This window comes from Mus musculus, chromosome 12, assembly GCF_000001635.26.
Source record: "Mus musculus strain C57BL/6J chromosome 12, GRCm38.p6 C57BL/6J".
In the NCBI taxonomy this organism is placed as follows: domain Eukaryota; kingdom Metazoa; phylum Chordata; class Mammalia; order Rodentia; family Muridae; genus Mus; species Mus musculus.
Window position 1 is genome coordinate 15,854,648 of NC_000078.6, and position 24,135 is coordinate 15,878,782.

At 41.0% G+C, this 24,135-nt stretch overlaps 1 long non-coding RNA gene across 1 annotated transcript in view; it reads left to right on the top strand.

Moving 5' to 3' along the window:
• The window catches only part of Gm5432, a 71,904-nt gene that overhangs the window by 37,711 nt on the left and 10,058 nt on the right, over positions 1-24,135 (top strand). The gene's annotated exons all lie outside the window — the stretch shown is intronic.

Below are 24,135 nucleotides of genomic sequence, written 5' to 3' on the forward strand. Positions count from 1 at the left end.
TCGAAATCAAAATGGGGTGGGGGAAAGGGTAGATTGCGCAGCATTTTTATGTCTTACAGTGCATGATCTGTCCCTCTATAGTGCAGAGGAGAGGCCAGGAATGGCTGACAGGCTAGCAGGGTCTGTTCAGTCTTTTATGACTTTACTTGCTGAGTTGGGATGGAGTGAAACTACTGTTCCCCCTTTATCAGGGCTGGTGAAGGGCGGGGGAGGAGAGCGGCTGCTACCCCTATAGAGAGATGGGGGAATCTAGCCTCAACTGGAGAATGTTCCTTCTTAGTCTGCCATCTTTTCTTGCTCTTCTCCCCTTCTCCCCCTACCTTCTTCCCCAACATTTGTTCATCCCAGATTCTGTCTGAATTTTTATTTATCTTTTTGTCACTGTTCTTTCCTTAGGACTCTGAATGTTCTCCTGTCTTTCTGAAATCCCCTAGGGTGTGATGGGACTCCTCACTGACAAGTGTATTTGTGGAGAAGAGCTCCAAGGGCTGGTCAAGAGAACCTGGGTTTTACACCAAGAGCCAGAAGGCTAGGTCTTCCCTTCTTTCCCCCTATCGTCCATCAGCTGCCTGACTATAACTCCCTAGACTCTAGGGCCTAGAACAAGTGTGTCATACAATTGGCTACATACAGTTGTTGCATTGGCTTTATAGTCACACTTGAGATCAGCCTCATCTACTTACGAAATGTGTAGGACCGAGGAAGGCATTCTTCACGATCTGAAAATGACAGTGATTTGTTGTTTGTTTTGTTTTTTGAATTTCTGTTTAGCAGCTTTGTTTGTTGGTTTTGAACTACGATGGCCTCAGACTCTACTAAGCAGCCCAGGACAAATATTTCTCATCCTTATGCCTCCTCCTCCCCCAGTGGATTATAAATCTACAGGACCACACTTGTTTTATCAGGTGTTGGGGACTTAAGTCTAAGTCTTGTGCGTTCTAGACAAGGACACGACCAAGTGAGCTACAACCTCAGCTCCTTTGGTTGGGCTTGAGATAGTTCAGTCATGTAGCACAGAATGGTCTCAAATGTGTGTGATCCCATCGTTGCTTCCTGTGTGCTGGGATTAGGCCAAGATGTGACTAACTATTCCAGCATACCTTCCCAGTGGCTGTCCCAAGAGCTTTTATTTAATTCTCAAGTGGCTAACCTGCATGTCCTTTAAAATGTGGCTTCAAAGTGACCTCATCCTGTGGATGTTCTCACAATTTGCCTCATTCATTTCTGGTCCTCTGTCTGTCATCCTTTGAGAACTCCTTTCATCTCTAGCCTGTGGCATATTGTCGCATACCAGACACTGGACTGTCCTCATAGGGCTAAATAGGATGCCCTTGCACACATCTCAACAGAACTAGGACAGCAATTTACTCTTGCCACACAAGTGACAGGTCCCCTGGGGCCATCTATATCCTGATAACAACCACAAAAGGACCAGACATCTAAACAGCAACTTGTCTTCGGAACTTCACTCGGATTGTGTTGCCTGTGCACGCATTTGGAGGAACCATCTGCTCTGCATCTGGAGTGCACCTGTATTTCCCCTCACACACCAGTCTCCACGGTCAGACTGAAGGCAGCCAGTTCTTAACCAATCCACAAGTAAGGGGAAATGAGAGAGAGCTTCTCAAAGACCCACCAGCAGAAGCTGGACTCTTGTTCTTGTCCAGGTCATTGCTTTGCTGTGGTCCCTCACCTTACCAGACCATTGACTGCACAGAGATAGATTAGATGCTATAGTAGTTACTTATTTTGTCATTATGGACACATGACCATAGTAAGTAATAAACACTACTTTAAGGAATGAAAGACTAGATTTGCAGAGGGGTAGAGTCATTGTAGAGAAGCACGGTGAATTAGTTTAGTTCATAGCCAGTTGGTGGATGTGGTGGAACCTTTTCACTTCACAGAGGAACAAGGACCAGAAAGCAAGATGGAAGGTGGGCAAGACTAGCATCTCTCCATAAGCCTACCCCAGTGACCCTCTTTTACAGGTTAACCTCCCCTCCTATAGGTCCCAAGATCTTCTCATAATAGTACTGCCCACTGAGGGTAAGGCACTAAAACATAAGAGCCTTTGAGATATACTTCCAATTCAAGTGATAGTAAATGCTGAGGTGACCAGTGTTCAAAACCCAAGTGCCTCAGCCTCCCTGCCACCCTGCTTTGCAGTTTATCTGTCCACTCAATGGCTTGGCCATTCCTTTCTCCAGCCTGCTTGTCTTCAAGGTTGAGAGATATAAGATTTGCAAGGGAATACTCTTGTTCCAGTCCTGCCTGGTCCCTTAAGCCCTGTCCACCACTTATCATCCAGTTGCCAATATCCTTAGAGCCTAGCATTTTGTACTGACATCCAGGGGCTTCTTTACACTAGCAGCCACCCCAGCTCTTAGCTAGCCGTGAGATTAAAACTGATTTAAAGACCAACAATAGCAATAAAATTATATGCATCCCCATGGGTGTGTCCTCTTCACTTGCTCTGCTCCCTGCCAGCAACTGATCACAGCGGTCCACTCAGATATGAAGACGGAAAGGGTGCTGGGTGAATGAAATGGCACGAAATGAACCTGAGAAAGGAATAAACTTGGGTTCTGGAAAATACTGTCAAATTCAGAGTAATTTGTTTTAGAGCCACAAACACTTATTGAGTGCCAGGAACTGTGCTTAGCACAGAGGATGAAATGATGAACCACAGACCTGGAACTTGCCCATTAAGTGGTTTAAGCAGAGTGTTTGGGGCAGACTCTACTAACCATCATTGGATGGTGGCAAAATTTGGGTGAGGAGTTATGAAACAGTAATGGGTATGGGAGTGAGGATGGGACGTGTTCTCTGAGCACATAAAATCTGAGCTAGTATGCTCACTAAGCACTGGAAGAAGGACTGGCATCTAGAAGAACAGGCTGCATTCCTGGTACCCAGTCTACGCAGGGGCCCCTAGATTGCTGAAGGAAGACCACAGGCTTACTTGTTCTTTCAAGGACTTGAATAGAACTCTTTGCTTTTCCTGACCTAGATGGATGGCAGAATATGTGCAAATGGATGAACACTATGACTGAATATAGAGAAGCTCAAAGGACATAGAAGAAAAAAAAATGAAAGTTTGATAAAGGTGACTTCTCAGAGAAGAAAACAACTATATCATTAAGTAAGAGACAAGAAGTCTCACTCATGTCTCTCTCAAGCTCCAGCCTGTTCTACTAATGGCAACACGCACATGCTTTCCCAACCTGCCTTGTAGGGGTGTGGGAACACTAAGGAAGCAGTTTCACTCCTCACCTCCAGATAAGTACAACCTTCTAGCCCAAGTTTCACCCCAAAGACCCAGGGAAGGTGCAGTTGCTTTATCAATGAATGGAATTAGCTAACCATCCATTCTACTTAAGAGAGGAAAACAAATGATCCTTCCTGTACTGTCTGGACCTAGTGTAGAAAGTAGAACACACAGGAATCTATTTCCAGCCTCCCACACTACCACTGTGGAGTTCTCTGTGTGCTCTTCAGCAGTTAATGAGCGGATAATTTATATTTCATAAGGTAAACTCCGAGTTTCCTTTCTGTAATGACAATAGGCTGTATGCAGCTACCCTGGTGGAACCTAACGTCATCATTGCTTTAGAGCCAAATGTGATGTGCAATAAATAATGTAGTGCCAGAGCGCTCCTCTTTCTATTTACAGTAAGTTAAGAGTCATCCCCATGGCCAATGTGAAACAGCACTTAATATTGATATGTCTCCATGCAACATGGATTGCATGGAAGAGCTTCTAATAATTCCAGAGATAGTTTTGTCCTTAAATGTCTTTCTGCCCACTGAATGAGCACATATTCTCTTCTCCTCTTTCTGGCTTTTATAGCTAAATTAACTCCATGCCCCATGGGGTATGCCTGTGCGTTTGATTGCTTTCATGGACATCTTACCTTCTAACATGCACCAGAAAGAAAACAGGGTTCCTCACTCCCTAGCTATGATGTTAATGTTTTCTGTCCAAAGACCTTTAAGATTCCACTTGCCACCAGAACAGTAATACAATTGGCCAGGGATGTCCTTCAGAGTGCAGACAAATTAGACAGCTGTAGGCTTTCTCAGGGGACCTGATGAATGCCATCTTTAACTCAGAATAGTTAGTGAACACTTGCCACATACAAAATTCTGTAGGCACAGTACACACTGGGGATAGATGTTGTCGTCAATCTCATCTGATTATATTTTAGAGGAGAAGATAGCCAATTGCCTCAAGTAATGACTTCATTACAGCAGTGGCTGTGCAATGAGTAGACTATGTTAAAAATGTGACAATTATGGAGCGTGGGGACCTGGTTCAGGAATTGGAAGGAGAGTGACTTCCCCAATGAAGGGTTGAAATTAACTTGGTCAGATAAAATGGGGGATATTTCAAATTCAAGGTCCAGTAGAGACCTGAGCCTAACCTAGTTCCCAAAGGCTTTGACTAAGATGCAGGTGTCTTCCAGACCTTGCCTTTTGATGTCAAACATGCTTCTCAAGCCCCATGACAATGAAGAGAACCTGTGGATTCGGGCTTGGCTGGGGTGAGGAGAGCAGCACCTCCCAGGGAAGAGTCTTTTCGCACCTTACCTTTAGCACACTGGAAGCTTTGTGGCTAAGCAGGTGAGGCCCCGCCTTCTGGACACCAGCAACAGATAACACTGTTGACTTTCACTTCTTGGGAGGTGATGGAAGCACCAGGAAAGACCCAGAAAGGACACCATCTTCCAGCTTTGGTAGTGTCTGGGTGATCATGTCACCCATACCATCACATTTGCTTGATATGTAAAGTGACTGCTGTCTGAATATTGATGTGCTTGACTATGTGACCCGGATGTTAGGAGGTAGACCTTGAATGGGATTCCCATCTCTTATATCTTATCTCTTTGGACTTAATGAACCCTGTATTTTTCACCTCACTGCGCTCTGACCCTGAGAATGCTATTCATCCCTGCTGCCTCAATAGTCCCTTCTGCAGAATGCAGAAACAATAAATACAAAGAGTAAAAATACAAAGAGTAAAACTGACTTGTAGGGAGAATGTGGTACTCACTGTGCTCAGAGCTGCCCCACCATTCACCAGCGCTGTGCCAATATTTGGCTTAAGTTTGACTCTCCATGTTAATTCTTCTCTCAATACAATTTTGATTTTAGTTTCAGATGGTTAATAGCATTTGCCCCTTCAGTCAGATTATCCTGAACCTACTAAGACAAAGATACTATCACCTTGAGAGGTATTTATTTGATAAATGTAAAAGTCATGGCCTTTAGGTTTTTATAACTGCTCTCTTTCCAAAGTAAACAAATAAACAGCAAAGCACAAATAATTAGTACGTCATGTCTTCCCTCCTTCCTTGCCTCATTCCTTCCTTTTCCTTCTTAGTCCATAATGTGTTGAACTTCTCAGATATATATCTAGATACAGCAGTAACAAAATGGGTGAGATCCTTGCATTCACATGAATACACACTGGTCAGAGGGAGAATGGAGCAGGCACTGTACCCTGTTAGGTGATGTTAAGTCCTATGGGTGATAGGAGAGGTGACCATGAAAAACCTCTCTCAGAGGGTAACACAGGCTACAGGACTAGAAGAAACCAGGGAATGGCTTCCCCTGTCTCTGTGTTGACTTCTAAGCAAGCATTTGTGTGCTCTACTCTTTCTTATAGATTTATTTGGGGAAGAAAACATGTTTCCCCCTTGTTTGGTGTGATTCTGTGGTTTTCCTTCATCCTCAGAGCTTCAGGGACTGGATGCTTTTCTCAGAGCTCTGTAAGGCATGCTGTACCTGCTGCTGATGAGACATCACCTTAGGGATTACTCTAAGATTTACACTGTAGCTGGGAAGTGGGCAGTGGATCCATGATAACCATCTATGATAAGGGCTATGACTGAAGGAGAGCAGATGATAGAAAGAGAAATGTTCTAAACTGCAAGAGATGATAGTTAAAGCAGTAACTTCCCAAAGGCATACACGCCAGCCAGCCAACACTCATGTAACATCAGTAGGCACTAAATGTTCATGCTTAGTGAACAGGGAAGACTCTAAATTCCACAAACAAACAAACAAACAAACAAACAGAGCCTCCTGGGTCAGCTCTAGGCTCTTAACCACACCTTCTAGTTCAAATCTCAAAAGCAACTAATCTTGATTATGTCTGCTAATGGGAAAGGAACCATATAGGGGTGGTTCACTCACAGAGCAGCAGCGTAGCTGTCTAGCTAGGAGGTAAAGAAGTGGAAGGACAGACACCCTGCTGTGGAGAAGCCATGGGATTCAAAGGGAAGGAGCAGGTAGCCCTCATTGTCATTTGTGACAGCCTTTTGTAACATATTTCCTGACCCTTACAGATCACAGCCAAGAACAAGAGTTTAGAACAACATGCTATAAACTGATGGGTGAGGACAAGTAGGCCCACTTATACAAAGAGACTGGCTGATTAATAGTGAAGGTGACATGGAAGTGAAGGCAGCTACCTTCAAGCCCCTGGTCCTTCCTGGGTATATATGACTTAGGCTAAGGCTACTGTAGACACATTGTCCTTTGTCTCCACTGTTCCAGAGAGGAAGGGCTGGAAGTGCCATCTCTTGGGACTTTATTGCTTTTTAGTTTTACTTTCTGGAGCAGGCAGGTGACTTTGTCATTAGGTCAATACTTTCTCAATCTCCACTTCCATTGCAAGAAGATTAGGCTCCATGGAAAAGCAAAGTGTAAGCACAGCGCTCTGTTTCAGGTTCTTCCTGTAGGAGCCTGAGTGATGGGGATGCTACCAGCTGCTTCTGGGCCCATGGATCTCTGCAGACATTAACTACATCCTTTCTATAACCTAGAGGGTCATCAGGACAGGGTTCTTCAGGTTAGCCTGCCGGGCCATCAGTCAGAGCCTCCTGGAGCCACACACCAGCCCTCCATTCTCCTGCTTCCAAATAGACAACTGACTTACCTCACCCAGAACTATGCTCCTGTGAACAAAAGAGGAAATGAGTTCTTATTTTTCTTTTAAAAGAGCTATTTTTTCTGTCCAAGTCTTTTTCTCCCCAGTGTTGATGCTTGCTGAGATGGTAAATATGGAAAAGCTACAAAATTGTGTTCTGCTCTAGACCACACACCAAGAACATCCGCAGGGAAATAGTGAGAGGGTAGCAGGGGGCATTCTTATGTTCAGGTGGAGTCAGGCAACAGCAGATTAAAATTTCCATTTTGTGCTCTTGTGCTATAATTTTAAACCTAATATACTCCAAGAAAAGTCCTACTGGAAGGTTATGTTTCTGCAAAGAGGTAGATCCCTTTTCCCTATCCTTGGCCTCTGATTCAGCAGCTGGGCATCTCAACAAATCCTTAATGTTAACATATTTCTGACCCCCTCTGTAAGTGGCTAGGAAGGGGATGCCCTTGCCAGCAAGGAAGGAAACTACCTTGAAGTACCCATGGGGTTACCATGGCACTGAGTACAGCAACACATCCTTATGAAGTCACTTAACCAAACACACACACACACACACACACACACTTCCTGCTGTATATGACTGTTAATATTAACTGCCAACTCAATAGGATCTAGAATCGACTGGGAAACAAACCTTTGGGCATGCCTGTGAGGGAGTTTCTGGATTGAGTTGAAGAGGAAAGACTTGTGATAAATTTGGGTGGTGTCATTCCCTAGGCTGGGGTTGTGGACTGAATACGAAGGAGAAAGTGAGCTGAGCATCAGCATTCATTTCTTTTGGCTTTCTCACTGTGGATGGAATATAATCAGCTACCACCCATCTCCCACCCCAATCTCTTCTCCACCATGATTCCATCAACCAAAATGAACTCCCACTGCTAGCTAGGCTTCACAGTGCAGGAGGCCACCATGACTTTTTTCTTCCTACTAAAAAGAAGTGATGGTAGAGTGTTTAATCCCCTTTCTTTTTTTTTTTTAAATAAGTATTTTATTTATTTACATCCCAAATGTTTACCCCTTCTAATTCCCCCTCCCAGAGCTCTTCACCCATCTCCCCCTCGATTTTGCTTCTAAGAGGGTACCCCCCCTCAGGCATTCCCCTTCTCTGGGCCATTATCTCTCTACAGGATTAGTTACATCTTTTCCCACTGGAGTCAGACAAGGCAGTCAGTCCTCTGCTTCATATATGCAGCTACATATTTCCATTCATTCTCCTGGCCTCTGGCCTTCTCTTCTCTCTCCCCTGACACCCCCGATCCTGCCCCTATGTGCCTATGTGTTCAAGGCTATTTCCCACTTTGTCTTCAATTAGACTTGGTGTATCTGGTTTTATGTTGCGGTCCTTAATACACTTGAACTGGAGCTTTGTGCATGCTGATAAATATGGATCAGTTTGTACTTTTTCTATATGCAGACCACTAGTACCATTTGTTGAAGATGTTTGGTTTCGGCTTCTTTGTCAAAGATCAAGTGTCCATAAGTGTGTGGGCTTATTTCTGGGTCTTTGATTCTATTCCATTGATCTATCTGTCTGTCTCTCTACCAATACTATGCATTGTTTTGGTTTGTTGTTGTTGTTGTTTAATCACTATTGCTCTTTGGTACAGCTCTAGATCAGGGATGGTGATTCCCTTGGAAGTTCTTTTATTGTTGAGAATTGTATCCTTGTTTTCCTCCTATGAAGTTGAGAATTGCTCTTTTTATGTCTGTAAAGAATTGTGTTGGAATTTTGGTGAGAATTGCATTGAATATGTAGATTGCTTTTAGTAAGATGGCCATTTTTTACTATGGTAATACTGCCAATCCATGAGCATTGGGGATTTTTCCATCTTCTGAGGTCTTCTTCAATTTTTTTTCAGGGACTTGATGTTCATGTCATACAGGTTTTTCATTTTCTTGGTTAGAGTTACACCTAGATATTTTATATTATTTGTGGTTATTGTAAAGGGCACTATTATCCCTAATTACTTTTTCAGCTTACTTACTATTTGTATAAAGGAAGACTACTGATTTCTTTGAGTTAATTTTATACCAGCTATTTTGCTGAAGATGTTTACCAGCTGTAGGAGTTCTCTGGTAGAATGTTGGGGGCCCCTTATGTACTATCATATCATCTGCAAATAGTGATACTCTGACTTCTTCCTTTGCAATCCTGATCCCCTTGAGCTCCTTTTGTTATCTTACTGCCTTAACTAGGACTTCCAGTAGTATAATGAATAGATAAGAAGAGAGTAGGCAGCCTTGTCTTGTCCCTTATTTTAGTGAGATTGCTTCAAATTTCTCTCAATTTAATTTGCTGTTGGCTCTTGGCTTGCTGTATATTGCTTTTATTATGTTTAGGTATGTGCCATGGATTCCTGATCTCTCTAAGACATTTAACATAAAAGGGTGTTAGATTTTGTCAAAGGTTTTTTCAGCATCTGAGATGATCATGTGATTTTTTTCTTTGAATTTGTTTATGTTGTGGATTATGTTGAAGGATTTTCCCATATTGAACCATCCCTTCATCCCCGGGATGAAACCTACTTAATCGTGGTAAATGATGCTTTTGATGTGTTCTTGGATTCCGTTTTTAAGAATTTTAGCGAGTATTTTTGCATTGATGCTCATAAGCAAAATTGATCTGAAGTTCTCTTTCTTTGTTGGGTCTTTGTGTGGTTTAGGTACCAGCATAACTGTGGCTTCATAGAATGAATTAGGTAGTATTCCTTCTGTTTCTATTTTGTGAAATAGTTTGAGGAGTATCGGTATTAGTTCTATTATGAAAGTATGATAGGATTCTTGACTAAAACCATTTGGCCTGGGCTCTCTCTCTCTTTTTTAAGATTTATTTATTAATTATATGTAAGTACACTGTAGCTGTCTTCAGACACACCAGAAGAGGACATCAGATCTCATCAAGGATGGTTGTGAGTCACCATGTGGTTGCTGGGATTTGAACTCAGGACCTTCGGAAAAGCAGTCAGTGCTCTTAACCGGTGAGCCATCTCTCCAGCCCCTTTTTTTTCTTTTTCTTTTTCTTTTTCTTTTTCTTTTTCTTTTTCTTTTTCTTTTTCTTTTTCTTTTTCTTTTTCTTTTTCTTTTTCTTTTTCTTTTTCTTTTTCTTAATGAGAGGTTTTAATGACTACTTTGGGTCTATGGGGTTTATTTAATTTATCTGATCTTGACTTACTTTTAGTATGAGGTATCTTTCTAGGAAATCATAAACTTCATTTAGATTTTCCAATTTTGTCAAGAGTAGTCTTTTGTAGTAAGATCTGATGATTTTAAAAAATTTCTTTAGTTTCTGTTATTTTGTGTCCCTTTTAATTTGTTAATTTGGATACTGTCCCTGTGTCTTTTAGTCAGTTTAGTTGTTGATTTTCTCAAAGAACCAGCTCTTGGTTTTGTTGATTCTATTATTTGTTTCTTTGTTTCTTTGTTTCTTTGTTTCTTTGTCTCTTTCTTTCTTTCTTTCTTTCTTTCTTTCTTTCTTTCTTTCTTTCTTTCTTTCTTTCTTTCTTTCTTCCTTACCTTTACCTTTATCAGGATTTATTTTATGCTGAATTTATTCCCGGGCCATGAGTTTTTCTTTCTTCAGTTTCTTCTGGGATATCTTTTTCTTCTGTGCAACCTCCTCTTCTGGCTTTGGAACGATCTGTTCCTTCTCAGTGAGGATCATCTCAATGTGGCAGGGGGAGCTCATGAATGGGTTAATCCGGCCATGAACTCTGTGGGTTCGTCGGCGCATCTTAGGTGCCTTGTTCACCTGGATGTTTTCAATGACTAGAATCTACGTCTAAACCCTTAAGTTCAGCGTTACTCTCAGCATTTTAAAGTATGTGCAGCAAAAATTCAGCACTCTTTTTTTGGCCTCCGACCCTGTGTCCAGCCCCACAGTTTGGCCTGGGCGCACCTACTGACTCCACCATTATACCACCAGAATGGCCTACATTACTTCTTTAAAGTGATATCCTTCAGATACTTGGTGGCTTTGTGGATATGCATACCCTTGATGGTCTGGGCAGTTTCCCGGGTGTTCTTAAAGTGAACACGAAGGTTTGACCCTCTTGATTTGCATGATTTTGTGGGGTTTTCTGGGTCAAGAGAGTAGTGAACCATCTTGGCCCGTGACCTCTGGCCGCTTACAGGAAGAGGGTTTTGTTGATTCTTTGTATTGTTCTCTTTGTTTCTACTTAGTTGATTTCAGCTCTGAGTTTGACTGATTCCTATTGTCTATTCCTCTTGGGTATGTTTGCTTCTTTTTGTTCTAGAGCTTTCCATTAGGCTGTTAAGTTGCTAGTATATGATCTCTGCAATTTATTTATAAAGGCACTTATTACTATGAATTTTTCTCTTAACACTGCTTTCATTGTGTTCCATGAGTTTGGGTATGCTGTGCCTTCATTTTCATTGAGTTCTAGAAAGTCTTTAATTTCTTTTTTTTTTTCCATTTTTTATTAGGTATTTAACTCATTTACTTTTCCAATGCTATACCAAAAGTCCCCCCACACCCACCCCCACTCCCCTGCCCACCCACTCCCCCTTTTTGGCCCTGGTATTCCCCTGTACTGGGGCATATAAAGTTTGCAAGTCCAATGGGCCTCTCTTTCCAGTGATGGCCGACTAGGCCATCTTTTGATATATATGCAGCTAGAGTCAAGAGCTCCGGGGTACTGGTTAGCTCATAATGTTGTTCCACCTATAGGGTTGCAGATCCCTTTAGCTCCTTGGCTACTTTCTCTAGCTCCTCCATTGGGAGCCCTATGATCCATCCATTAGCTGACTGTGAGCATCCACTTCTGTGTTTGCTGGGCCCCGGCATAGTCTCACAAGAGACAGCTACATCTGCGTCCTTTCAATAAAATCTTGCTAGTGTATGCAATGGTGTCAGCGTTTGGATGCTGATTATGGGGTGGATCCCTGGCTATGGCAGTCTCTACATGGTCCATCCTTTCATCTCAGCTCCAAACTCCGTCTCTGTAACTCCTTCCATGGGTGTTTTGTTCCCAAATCTAAGGAGGGGCATAGTGTCCACACTTCAGTCTTCATTCTCCTTGAGTTTCATGTGTTTAGCAAATTATATCTTATATCTTGGGTATCCTAGGTTTGGGGCTAATATCCACTTATCAGTGAGTACATATTGTGTGAGTTTCTTTGTGAATGTGTTACCTCACTCAGGATGATGCCCTCCAGGTCCATCCATTTGGCTAGGAATTTCATAAATTCATTCTTTTTAATAGCTGAGTAGTACTCCATTGTGTAGATGTACCACATTTTCTGTATCCATTCCTCTGTTGAGGGGCATCTAGGTTCTTTCCAGCTTCTGGCTATTATAAATAAGGCTGCTATGAACATAGTGGAGCATGTGTCCTTCTTACCAGTTGGGGCATCTTCTGGATATATGCCCAGGAGAGGTATTGCTGGATCTTCCGGTAGTACTATGTCCAGTTTTCTGAGGAACCGCCAGTCTGATTTCCAGAGTGGTTGTACAAGCCTGCACTCCCACCAACAATGGAGGAGTGTTCCTCTTTCTCCACATCCTCGCCAGCATCTGCTGTCACCTGAATTTTTGATCTTAGCCATTCTGACTGGTGTGAGGTGGAATCTCAGGGTTGTTTTGATTTGCATTTCCCTGATGATTAAGGATGTTGAACATTTTTTCAAGTGCTTCTCTGCCATTCGGTATTCCTCAGGTGAGAATTCTTTGTTCAGTTCTGAGCCCCATTTTTTAATGGGGTTATTTGATTTTCTGAAGTCCACCTTCTTGAGTTCTTTATATATGTTGGATATTAGTCCCCTATCTGATTTAGGATAGGTAAAGATCCTTTCCCAATCTGTTGGTGGTCTTTTTGTCTTATTGACGGTGTCTTTTGCCTTGCAGAAACTTTGGATTTTCATTAGGTCCCATTTGTCAATTCTCGATCTTACAGCACAAGCCATTGCTGTTCTGTTCAGGAATTTTTCCCCTGTGCCCATATCTTCAAGGCTTTTCCCCACTTTCTCCTCTATAAGTTTCAGTGTCTCTGGTTTTATGTGAAGTTCCTTGATCCACTTAGATTTGACCTTAGTACAAGGAGATAAGTATGGATCGATTCGCATTCTTCTACACGATAACAACCAGTTGTGCCAGCACCAATTGTTGAAAATGCTGTCTTTCTTCCACTGGATGGTTTTAGCTCCCTTGTCGAAGATCAAGTGACCATAGGTGTGTGGGTTCATTTCTGGATCTTCAATTCTATTCCATTGGTCTACTTGTCTGTCTCTATACCAGTACCATGCAGTTTTTATCACAATTGCTCTGTAGTAAAGCTTTAGGTCTGGCATGGTGATTCCGCCAGAAGTTCTTTTATCCTTGAGAAGACTTTTTGCTATCCTAGGTTTTTTGTTATTCCAGACAAATTTGCAAATTGCTCCTTCCAATTCGTTGAAGAATTGAGTTGGAATTTTGATGGGGATTGCATTGAATCTGTAGATTGCTTTTGGCAAGATAGCCATTTTTACAATGTTGATCCTGCCAATCCATGAGCATGGGAGATCTTTCCATCTTCTGAGATCTTCTTTAATTTCTTTCTTCAGAGATTTGAAGTTTTTATCATACAGATCTTTCACCTCCTTAGTTAGAGTCACGCCAAGATATTTTATATTATTTGTGACTATTGAGAAGGGTGTTGTTTCCCTAATTTCTTTCTCAGCCTGTTTATTCTTTGTATAGAGAAAGGCCATTGACTTGTTTGAGTTTATTTTATATCCAGCTACTTCACCGAAGCTGTTTATCAGGTTTAGGAGTTCTCTGGTAGAATTTTTAGGGTCACTTATATATACTATCATATCATCTGCAAAAAGTGATATTTTGACTTCCTCTTTTCCAATTTGTATCCCCTTGATCTCCTTTTGTTGTCGAATTGCTCTGGCTAATACTTCAAGTACTATGTTGAAAAGGTAGGGAGAAAGTGGGCAGCCTTGTCTAGTCCCTGATTTTAGTGGGATTGCTTCCAGCTTCTCTCCATTTACTTTGATGTTGGCTACTGGTTTGCTGTAGATTGCTTTTATCATGTTTAGGTATGGGCCTTGAATTCCTGATCTTTCCAAAACTTTTATCATGAATGGGTGTTGGATCTTGTCAAATGCTTTTTCTGCATCTAACGAGATGATCATGTGGTTTTTGTCTTTGAGTTTGTTTATATAATGGATTACATTGATGGATTTTCGTATATTAAACCATCCCTGCATCCCTGGAATAAAACCTACTTGGTCAGGATGGATGATTGCTTTAATGTGTTCTTGGATTCGGTTAGCGAGAATTTTATTGAGGATTTTTGCATCGATATTCATAAGAGAAATTGGTCTGAAGTTCTCTATCTTTGTTGGATCTTTCTGTGGTTTAGGTATCAGAGTAATAGTGGCTTCATAAAATGAGTTGGGTAGAGTACCTTCTACTTCTATTTTGTGAAATAGTTTGTGCAGAATTGGAATTAGATCTTCTTTGAAGGTCTGATAGAACTCTGCACTAAACCCATCTGGTCCTGGGCTTTTTTTGGTTGGGAGACTATTAATAACTGCTTCTATTTCTTTAGGTGATATGGGACTGTTTAGATGGTCAACTTGATCCTGATTCAACTTTGGTACCTGGTATCTGTCCAGAAATTTGTCCATTTCGTCCAGGTTTTCCAGTTTTGTTGAGTATAGCCTTTTGTAGAAGGATCTGATGGTGTTTTGGATTTCTTCAGGATCTGTTGTTATGTCTCCCTTTTCATTTCTGATTTTGTTAATTAGGATTTTGTCCCTGTGCCCTTTAGTGAGTCTAGCTAAGGGTTTATCTATCTTGTTGATTTTCTCAAAGAACCAACTCCTCGTTTGGTTAATTCTTTGAATAGTTCTTCTTGTTTCCACTTGGTTGATTTCACCCCTGAGTTTGATTATTTCCTGCCGTCTACGCCTCTTGGGTGAATTTGCTTCCTTTTTTTCTAGGGCTTTTAGATGTGTTGTCAAGCTGCTAGTATGTGCTGTCTCCCGTTTCTTCTTGGAGGCACTCAGCGCTATGAGTTTCCCTCTTAGAAATGCTTTCATTGTGTCCCATAGGTTTGGGTACGTTGTGGCTTCATTTTCATTAAACTCTAAAAAGTCTTTAATTTCTTTCTTTATTCCTTCCTTGACCAAGGTATCATTGAGAAGAGTGTTATTCAGTTTCCACGTGAATGTTGGCTTTCCATTATTTATGTTGTTATTGAAGATCAGTCTTAGGCCATGGTGGTCTGATAGGATACATGGGACAATTTCAATATTTTTGTATCTATTGAGGCCTGTTTTGTGACCAATTATATGGTCAATTTTGGAGAAGGTCCCGTGAGGTGCTGAGAAGAAGGTATATCCTTTTGTTTTAGGATAAAATGTTCTGTAGATATCTGTCAGGTCCATTTGTTTCATAACTTCTGTTAGTTTCACTGTGTCCCTGTTTAGTTTCTGTTTCCACGATCTGTCCTTTGAAGAAAGTGGTGTGTTGAAGTCTCCCACTATTATTGTATGAGGTGCAATGTATGCTTTGAGCTTTACTAAAGTGTCTCTAATGAATGTGGCTGCCCTTGCATTTGGTGCGTAGATATTCAGAATTGAGAGTTTCTCTTGGAGGATTTTACCTTTGATGAGTATGAAGTGTCCCTCCTTGTCTTTTTTGATAACTTTGGGTTGGAAGTCGATTTTATCCGATATTAAAATGGCTACTCCAGCTTGTTTCTTCAGTCCATTTGCTTGGAAAATTGTTTTCCAGCCTTTCACTCTGAGGTAGTGTCTGTCTTTTTCCCTGAGATGGGTTTCCTGTAAGCAGCAGAATGTTGGGTCCTGTTTGTGTAGCCAGTCTGTTAGTCTATGTCTTTTTATTGGGGAATTGAGTCCATTGATATTAAGAGATATTAAGGAAAAGTAATTGTTGCTCCCTTTTATTTTTGTTGTTAGAGTTGGCATTCTGTTCTTGTGGCTGTCTTCTTTTTGGTTTGTTGAATGATTACTTTCTTCGTTGTTCTAGGGCGTGATTTCCGTCCTTGTATTGCTTCTTTTCTGTTATTATCCTTTGAAGGGCTGGATTCGTGGAAAGATATTGTGTGAACTTGGTTTTGTCGTGGAATACTTTGGTTTCTCCATCTATGGTAATTGAGAGTTTGGCCGGGTATAGTAGCCTGGGCTGGCATTTGTGTTCTCTTAGTGTCTGTATAACATCTGTCCAGGCTCTTCTGGCTTTCATAGTCTCTGGTGAAAAGTCTGGTGTAATTCTGATAGGCCTTCCTTTATATGTTACTTGACCTTTCTCCCTTACTGCTTTTAATATTCTATCTTTATTTAGTGCATTTGTTGTTCTGATTATTATGTGTCGGGAGGAATTTCTTTTCTGGTCCAGTCTATTTGGAGTTCTGTATGCTTCTTGTATGATCATGGGCATCTCTTTTTTTATGTTTGGGAAGTTTTCTTCTATTATTTTGTTGAAGATATTAGCTGGCCCTTTAAGTTGAAAATCTTCATTCTCATCAATTCCTATTATCCGTAGGTTTGGTCTTCTCATTGTGTCCTGGATTACCTGGATGTTTTGAGTTAGGATCCTTTTGCATTTTGTATTTTCTTTGACTGTTGTGTCGATGTTCTCTATGGAATCTTCTGCACCTGAGATTCTCTCTTCCATTTCTTGTATTCTGTTGCTGATGCTCGCATCTATGGTTCCAGATCTCTTTCCTAGGGTTTCTATCTCCAGCGTTGCCTCGCTTTGGGTTTTCTTTATTGTGTCTACTTCCCCTTTTAGTTCTAGTATGGTTTTGTTCATTTCCATCACCTGTTTGGCTGTGTTTTCCTGCTTTTCTTTAAGAGCCTGTAACTCTTTAGCAGTGCTCTCCTGTGAATCTTTAAGTGACTTATGAAAGTCCTTCTTGATGTCCTCTATCATCATCATGAGAAATGTTTTTAAATCTGGGTCTAGATTTTCGGTTGTGTTGGGGTGCCCAGGACTAGGTGGGGTGGGAGTGCTGCGTTCTGATGATGGTGAGTGGTCTTGATTTCTGTTAGTAGGATTCTTACGTTTGCCTTTCGCCATCTGGTAATCTCTGAAGCTAGCTGTTTTAGTTGTCACTGTTAAGAGCTTGTTCTTCAGGTGACTCTGTTAGCCTCTATGAGCAGACCTGGAGGGTAGCACTCTCCTTAGTTTCAGTGGGCAGAGTATTCTCTGCAGGCAAGCTCTCTTCTTGCAAGGCAGGTACCCAGATATCTGGTGTTCGAACCAGACTCCTGGCAGAAGTTGTGATCCACTCACCAGAGGTCTTAGGGTCCCGTGGGGAGTCCCGTGTGGGCCCTTGCGGGTGTTGGGCAAGACTCTGCTGGCAAGGTAGCCCGGGGCTCGAGTCTCGAGTCGAGCGGAAGGGACTTGTGCCCCAGATCAGGCCCGGGTAGCCTGCTTCCCTATGTACCGCAGTCTCAAGTTCCGCGCAATTGGATTGGGGCAGGCACTGTGATCCACTCACCAGAGGTCTTAGGGTCCCGTGGGGAGTCCCGTGTGGACCCTTGCGGGTGTTGGGCAAGACTCTGCTGGCAAGGTAGCCCGGGGCTCGAGTCTCGAGTCGAGCGGAAGGGACTTGTGCCCCAGATCAGGCCCGGGTAGCCTGCTTCCCTATGTACTGCAGTCTCGAGTTCCGTGCGATTGGATTGGGGCAGGCACTGTGATCCACTCACCAGAGGTCTTAGGGTCCCGTGGGGAGTCCTGTGTGGACCCTTGCGGGTGTTGGGCAAGACTCTGCTGGCAAGGTAGCCCGGGGCTCGAGTCTCGAGTCGAGCGGAAGGGCGAAAGTCTTTAATTTCGTTTTTAGTTTTTCCCTGAAAAAGTTTTCCTTGAGTAGAGAGTTGTTCAGTTTCCATGAGTATGTGGGATTTCTGCTGCTTTTGTTGTTGTTGAAGTCCAGCCTTAGTTTATTAGTTCCTGGTGATATGATAAAATGTAAAGGATACTTTCTCTCTTCTTGTATCTGTTGATATTTGTTTTGCATCCAATTATATTGTCAATTTTGGAGACAGTTTCATGAAGTGCTGAGTACAAGGTATATTCTTTTTTTTTGGGGGGGGGGTGAAATGTTCTGTAAATATCTGTTAAAACCTAGTTGTTTCATAGTTTGTTAGTTTCACTGTTACTCTGTTTAGTTTCTGTTTCAATGACCTGTCCATTGATGAGAGTGGGGTATTGTAGTCTCCTACTATTATTGTGTGAGGTTCAATATGTGCTTTGAGCTTTAGTAAAGTTTATTTTATGAATGTGGATGCCCTTGCATTTGGGGCATAGAGTTTCAGAATTGAGACTTCATCTTAGTGGATTTTTCCTTTGATGAGTATAAAGTATACTTCCCCATCTCTTTTGATTTCTTTTGGTTAAAAGTCTATTTTATTGGATGTTAGAATTGCTACTCCAGCTTGTTTCTTGGGACTGTTTTCTTGGAAAAAAAAATTTTTTTCCAGCCCCTTCCTCTGAGGTAGTGTCTGTCTTTGTTGCTGCAGCATGTTTCTTGTATGCAGCCAAATGATGGATCCTGTTTGTGTATCCAGTCTGTTAGCCTGGGGACTTGAGTCTCTTTTTATTGGGGAATTGAGTCTATTGATGTTGAGAGATATTAATGACAAAGGATTGTTAGTGCCTGTTATTTTGTTGTTGGAAGTGGTAGTGTGTGTGTGTGTGTGTGTGTGTGTGTGTGTGTGTGTGTTCTTTTGGGTTTGTTGTTAGATGATTAGATGATGATGTTAGAAGCCCTGGATACCCTAACTCACCTGAAAAATGAGATTCTGACTGAAAATCCTACCTCATGAAGATGATAGGGGTCTTTATGAAAGATATAAATTATTATCTTAAAGAAATACAGGAAAACACAGGCAAACAGGTGGAATCCCTTAAAGAAGAAACAAATAAATCCCTTAAAGAAATACAGGAAAATATAAACAGGTAAATTATTTGAATAAAATGGTTCAAGACCTAAAAATGGAAATAGACACACACACAAAAATGACAAATAGAGGCAACCCTGGAGATGGAAAACCTAAGAAAGAGAACAGGAACTACAGAGGCACACATCACTAACAGAATGCAAAAGATTGAAGAAAGAATCCCAGTGATACGACTCTTTCCAAGGCCCAGGTATGACCAAGAAAGAGAAATGTATACAAAGGACATAAAATCTAGATGGTTGGGGAAAGGGATGTAAAAAACTGTCTTCTAAGCATAGCACAGCCAACACAGTTATGACCACAAGGAGCTGTGACTGTCTACTGTGGTCATGCACAAGACTGGATATATCAAAATTGATGATAGGTTGGGCTTATAGGGTTCTACATTTTCCTGCTAAGCAGATTTTTTGGTAAACTGATGGATTGTGAAAGAGGGGTAGCCATTGTATACAGTTGTGTACTCTTTAAGCAGCCCATCTGGCTGCAATGAATAATTCAAAACCGATAACCCTATATATGACACTGGTTCAATTCTGTGGATCTCAACAACATATTAAGTTTTGAATTGAGGAGAAGGACTTATGGGGATGAAGGGTGATAATATGGATCAGGGAGAGATTAGAGAGGGCAAAGGATTATAGTAATCAGAATGCATTGTATACATGTATGAAATTTTCAAAGAATAAATTCAATAAAAGTCATACAATTCAATAGATAAAATCGACAATCTTTGGCTTGGAATTCAAGGTCTACCAGGTCAGGTTGTGACTTATCTTTTCTCATACTCTTTGATACATAAATTTATTATTTAATATCTGTTCTTCAAACTCCTTTTTATTCTTTTAAAAAATTCTTTCCATCTATAAAGACTAGCTCTTGGCACCTCTACCCCATGTCCTTCCACGAGTGCTGAGATATTCTGGTCTTACACTATTATAATCTAGGTTTGCCTCTTATTTGAACTCTAATGATGTTTTTGTTACACATCCACTTTTTCTAAAGAAGTATGTAAAGAGATGGTTTATAACCATCCTGAGAACAAAGTAGCTTTACACTTGCTATTGTGTTGAAAAACGCATAACTTACTTATCCTGCAGGACTCAATCCCAGAGTTCCCTGCCTCACATCCTCCCCAGTGGCCCTGTTAGGCCCAGAGAAGAATGGTTCTATTCTCCTTTACAGACCTCCTTTTATTTAAAGTGGTGCTTACTTAATTGTCTGTCTGTTTATATCTGTCAGGTCCTCAAGACTGACCACTAAGTCTAGTTAAATCCTCAAGGCCCCATTGCTTGTCTAGAAAAGTATCTGTCATTTGATAAATGCTCATGAGTTACATCCAAAATATCATATGTATTGTATGTAGCTTTACCCATAGATTACTGAAGATGGCTCAATTTCTTCTCTCTTTTATATGATTCTAATATGGAGGTAGAGAAGTACTCAGGAGAGGTCCATTCTTAAGTGAGGAGTGATTGACGGATGATTGGCCTCTCAGCAAGGGGAGATTTGGTTTTTTCTTTAAGGATACAGTCCCTGGTGGGTTAGTCACGTTCCAGTAGATGGTCATATAGCCATGAGCATATATGACCAGTATGAATTGGACTCAGTGGGCTATTGGTAGTGAAGATTATGATATTGAACAGGGCTCAGGAGGTAAGGAGTGGGATCAGTTAGAGGGGAGAGTGGAGGTGAATAAGATTAAAATATATTGTATAAAATTCTTAAAGAATTAACAATAATACCAAATTAAAATAATTGTGAGGTTTTTTTTTTCTTTTTTGAGCTCCAATGGAAGAGGTGGAAAGACAACGACTCTTGCTCAATTTGACAATGATTTCATTGGCTGCTGTATGAATGACTTTTTGAAAGAAAAAATAAAGTTATCCATTTTAAGTCTAATAATACCTAGTTGCTGATAGAAAAAGGTTAGAAATGTTAATTAAATCCAATCTGAATATTCAATCCGAAAGGCATTACGTAAGCTTAATTATTTAACTTTTTGAATCAGCTGACGCTGGCGTGTCACCACCAAGCGTCTTTCACATTGCCAGCTCTTCACCATGTCAAACATCTCAACACCTGCTGACAAGTCTTTTTCATCTGCTTTCTCTTGTCAAATGCTTTGCAGTTTCTTCTGTCTTCCAATTAAGTGCTAACACTGATTCTCAGGTAATTTACTCAAATTTATAGAAATTTAAAAAGAAGGAATTTTAATGACAAAAAGAATTCAATCTTGCCTCCTTTTCTCTGGGAACTTGAAGCTTCAGGAAGATTTTCATCAAAACATGTCTTCCTACAGAGCTACGGATTCAATGGCTGACCACATGGGAGAAAATAAAAAAGAGAGCAATGGTCTCATACTAGTTTAAAGTTCAGGGAAATTTAGCTATTGAGCCAACCTAGAGACTTGGTTAGGCAAATTTCTTTTATATAGGTAGTGTATAACACCTTGAGAACATGTTCTCCCAAATCATACAAGACTCAAAATTTGGAATCTGTTGACAATCTTCAGCTGCCTGCTACTGGGATCTATCAAGCTGGATGAGGCCATTGTCTATGTAACACAGGGAAGAACAGGTGGAAGGGTTGTGTTAAACATCTTGCTTTGAGGTCTTTGGTTTTCCTTGCTCTGTTTTCCGGTGTCTATGATCCCCTCATTCTAACAATGGTCTATGTTCTAAATTGTATGGAAGGAACAGATTGCATGAAACTGAAATAGAGAAATACTGAGAGCTTGCTTTTCCCAGATCTTCTGTAACTGACAACTTTTCAGGAAGGTATTTTCCGTTCGGCCTCCAACTGGCAAAGCTTGTGCATGAAAGAACATCCTTTGTTTAAGCCGCAGTTGGCCTGAGAGAATCAAATCCATCCACCTGTTCATGGAACAAGCTTCCTTGAGTAGAAATTGTTTAGAAAAATCCAGGTGGCAACAGATATGACCTTGGCTGTGAATTGAGAACTCTGTCTGAAGCATATATGAATAAAACCAGAAAACAGTTAAATAAAATCAAGTGTACCTTTTAAAACTTATTAGTGTCTTCCCCCAATAAATCACAGCATTTTATAAAGACAGATATTGATTTTAATTTCTTAAGGCAGTCGAATGAGTAAGGAAAATTGGGCATTTATTACAACCTAGGGTCTCTACTAGTTCTTTATATGAGTATGGATCCTTTTGAGATAAACATGTCTATCTCACTTTGCAGATGAAGAATTTGGACATATATGGAGCTTAATAAGCAAAGTCATTGATCTGACTTTGTTAAAGTCAATCTGATGTCTATAGGATGGACCAGTGCTCTCTTGGCCAACACTACCTCTGGGAAGGTTCTCTCCACGCAGCTCTGAAACTTCAGTCCTAACAGTTCTTCCCAGAGAATCTGAATGTGTACTGGAGCCATTTGTGCACAATTCAACACAGGCATTTACACATACTTCATCCATCTACTCTTAATAGAATGAGTGTATGTTGAAGACAGTGTGTTAGGGTCTAGAGATATATTCTGTCTTCAGGAAACTAAGTGCCTTAAATTCCCATGTCCTCTCCCCTTCCAAAAAGTGGCATTTGTTATATGCCTGGCACTATGAATATTCTCAGCTATTTTTAAATTAACTGGTACACACAGGCATGACTACATTATATCTGGGTGCAAACTATTTTGTATCTGTTGCTCTTTGCATCCTGGATGCAAAGGTCTTGAGGAAGCCACTGAGACATCTTGGTTCAGTGTCTCTTTATGTAAAGAAATACCACTTAGCATTATTAGGTATATATGTGCATATATACCTAATGCAGGCTAAAAATTACCCAAAACCACCTACCCAGGAGCATCTCCTAGTGACTGGACTTTATAAATCACCAGAGAAGTAAATCCAGGTTTCGAGTTTGCTGATCAGTGACCTAAGTTCCAGATGGCCTCTGCCTGTTCTAAAAGAGGCAAACCATCACAATTCATGCTGAAGGAATGAGTTCCTTCCCCAAGGTCAATGCCTATAAGTTCTAATACTTGACTACTTTCTCCATTTATATCAAAGTATTAAAAATTACTCCTAGCCGGGCATGGTGGCACACGCCTTTAGTCCCAGCACTCGGGAGGCAGAGGCAGGCGGATTTCTGAGTTCGAGGCCAGCCTGGTCTACAGAGTGAGTTCCAGGACAGCCAGGGCTACACAGAAAAACCCTGTCTCGAAAAACCAAAAAAAAAATTATTCCTACTGTAATAAAGCAAGAAAAATGAATGAGCAGCAAAAATAAATGAACAGCAAACAAAAAGGAAAAAATTATACATATTTGTTATGTAACATGATTTCTACTAAGAAATCTTATAGAAGTTGAATAAATAAAACCTAATTTTCATTTTCTTCAGAACGTCTGGTTTCAGTAATGTACTAGAATATGTAATTAATTTGTAAAATAATCTTGATTTATTGTGCATTGGAGAGATCTGAGTTTCTTGTAATGTGGAGGGAAGAATTTTTGGAGGAATTACTTGAGAGAAATTTGTTAGAACAGAAAGGGGGTTAATAATTAATGATTAAAATCCAGAGTGCAGAGCCCAGGACAGCTGCAGACCAGGTATCTTAGGGTTTTATTGCTGTGAGGAGACATCATGACCAAGGTAACTCTTATAAAGGAAAATATTTATTTGGGACTGGTTTACAGTTTCAGAGGTTCAGTCTATTTTCATCATGGCAGGAAGCGTGCCAATGTACAGGCAGATGTGGAGCTGGAGGAGATGAGAGTTCTACATCTTGATCTGAAGGCAGCCAGGATACTCATCCATACTGGACAGAGCCTGAACATCGGAAGAATCCTCAAAGCCCACCCTGACACTGACACATTTCTCTCAACATGGCGACACCTACAAGGCCACACCTCCTAATAGTGCCACTTCCCATGTGCTAAGCATTCAAACCTGAGTCTATGGGGGCCGCATCTGTTCAATCCACCAGAGAGTGAAAGTCTCTATCTTTCCTTTTGTATGGAAGATGAAGGAGCAATGAATGACATCGAGGGAGAAGGTGAGGCTGTACAGAGAGGTCCCTGAGTGAGGTCCAGATACCAGGACAAAATTCGTCTTCTCTCAAAACTGTGGTTGCAGAATACTGTTTCTTCAGAAGTTTTCCAGAGTGCTCCTGTCTCTAGTCTGAGATGATTCATTTAGGGGTAGGAAAGTAAAAACAAAGAAGTAAAAGAGAAACAAAAGAAGGAGAGACGGGAGGAAAGGAGAGCAGAGGGTTATAGAG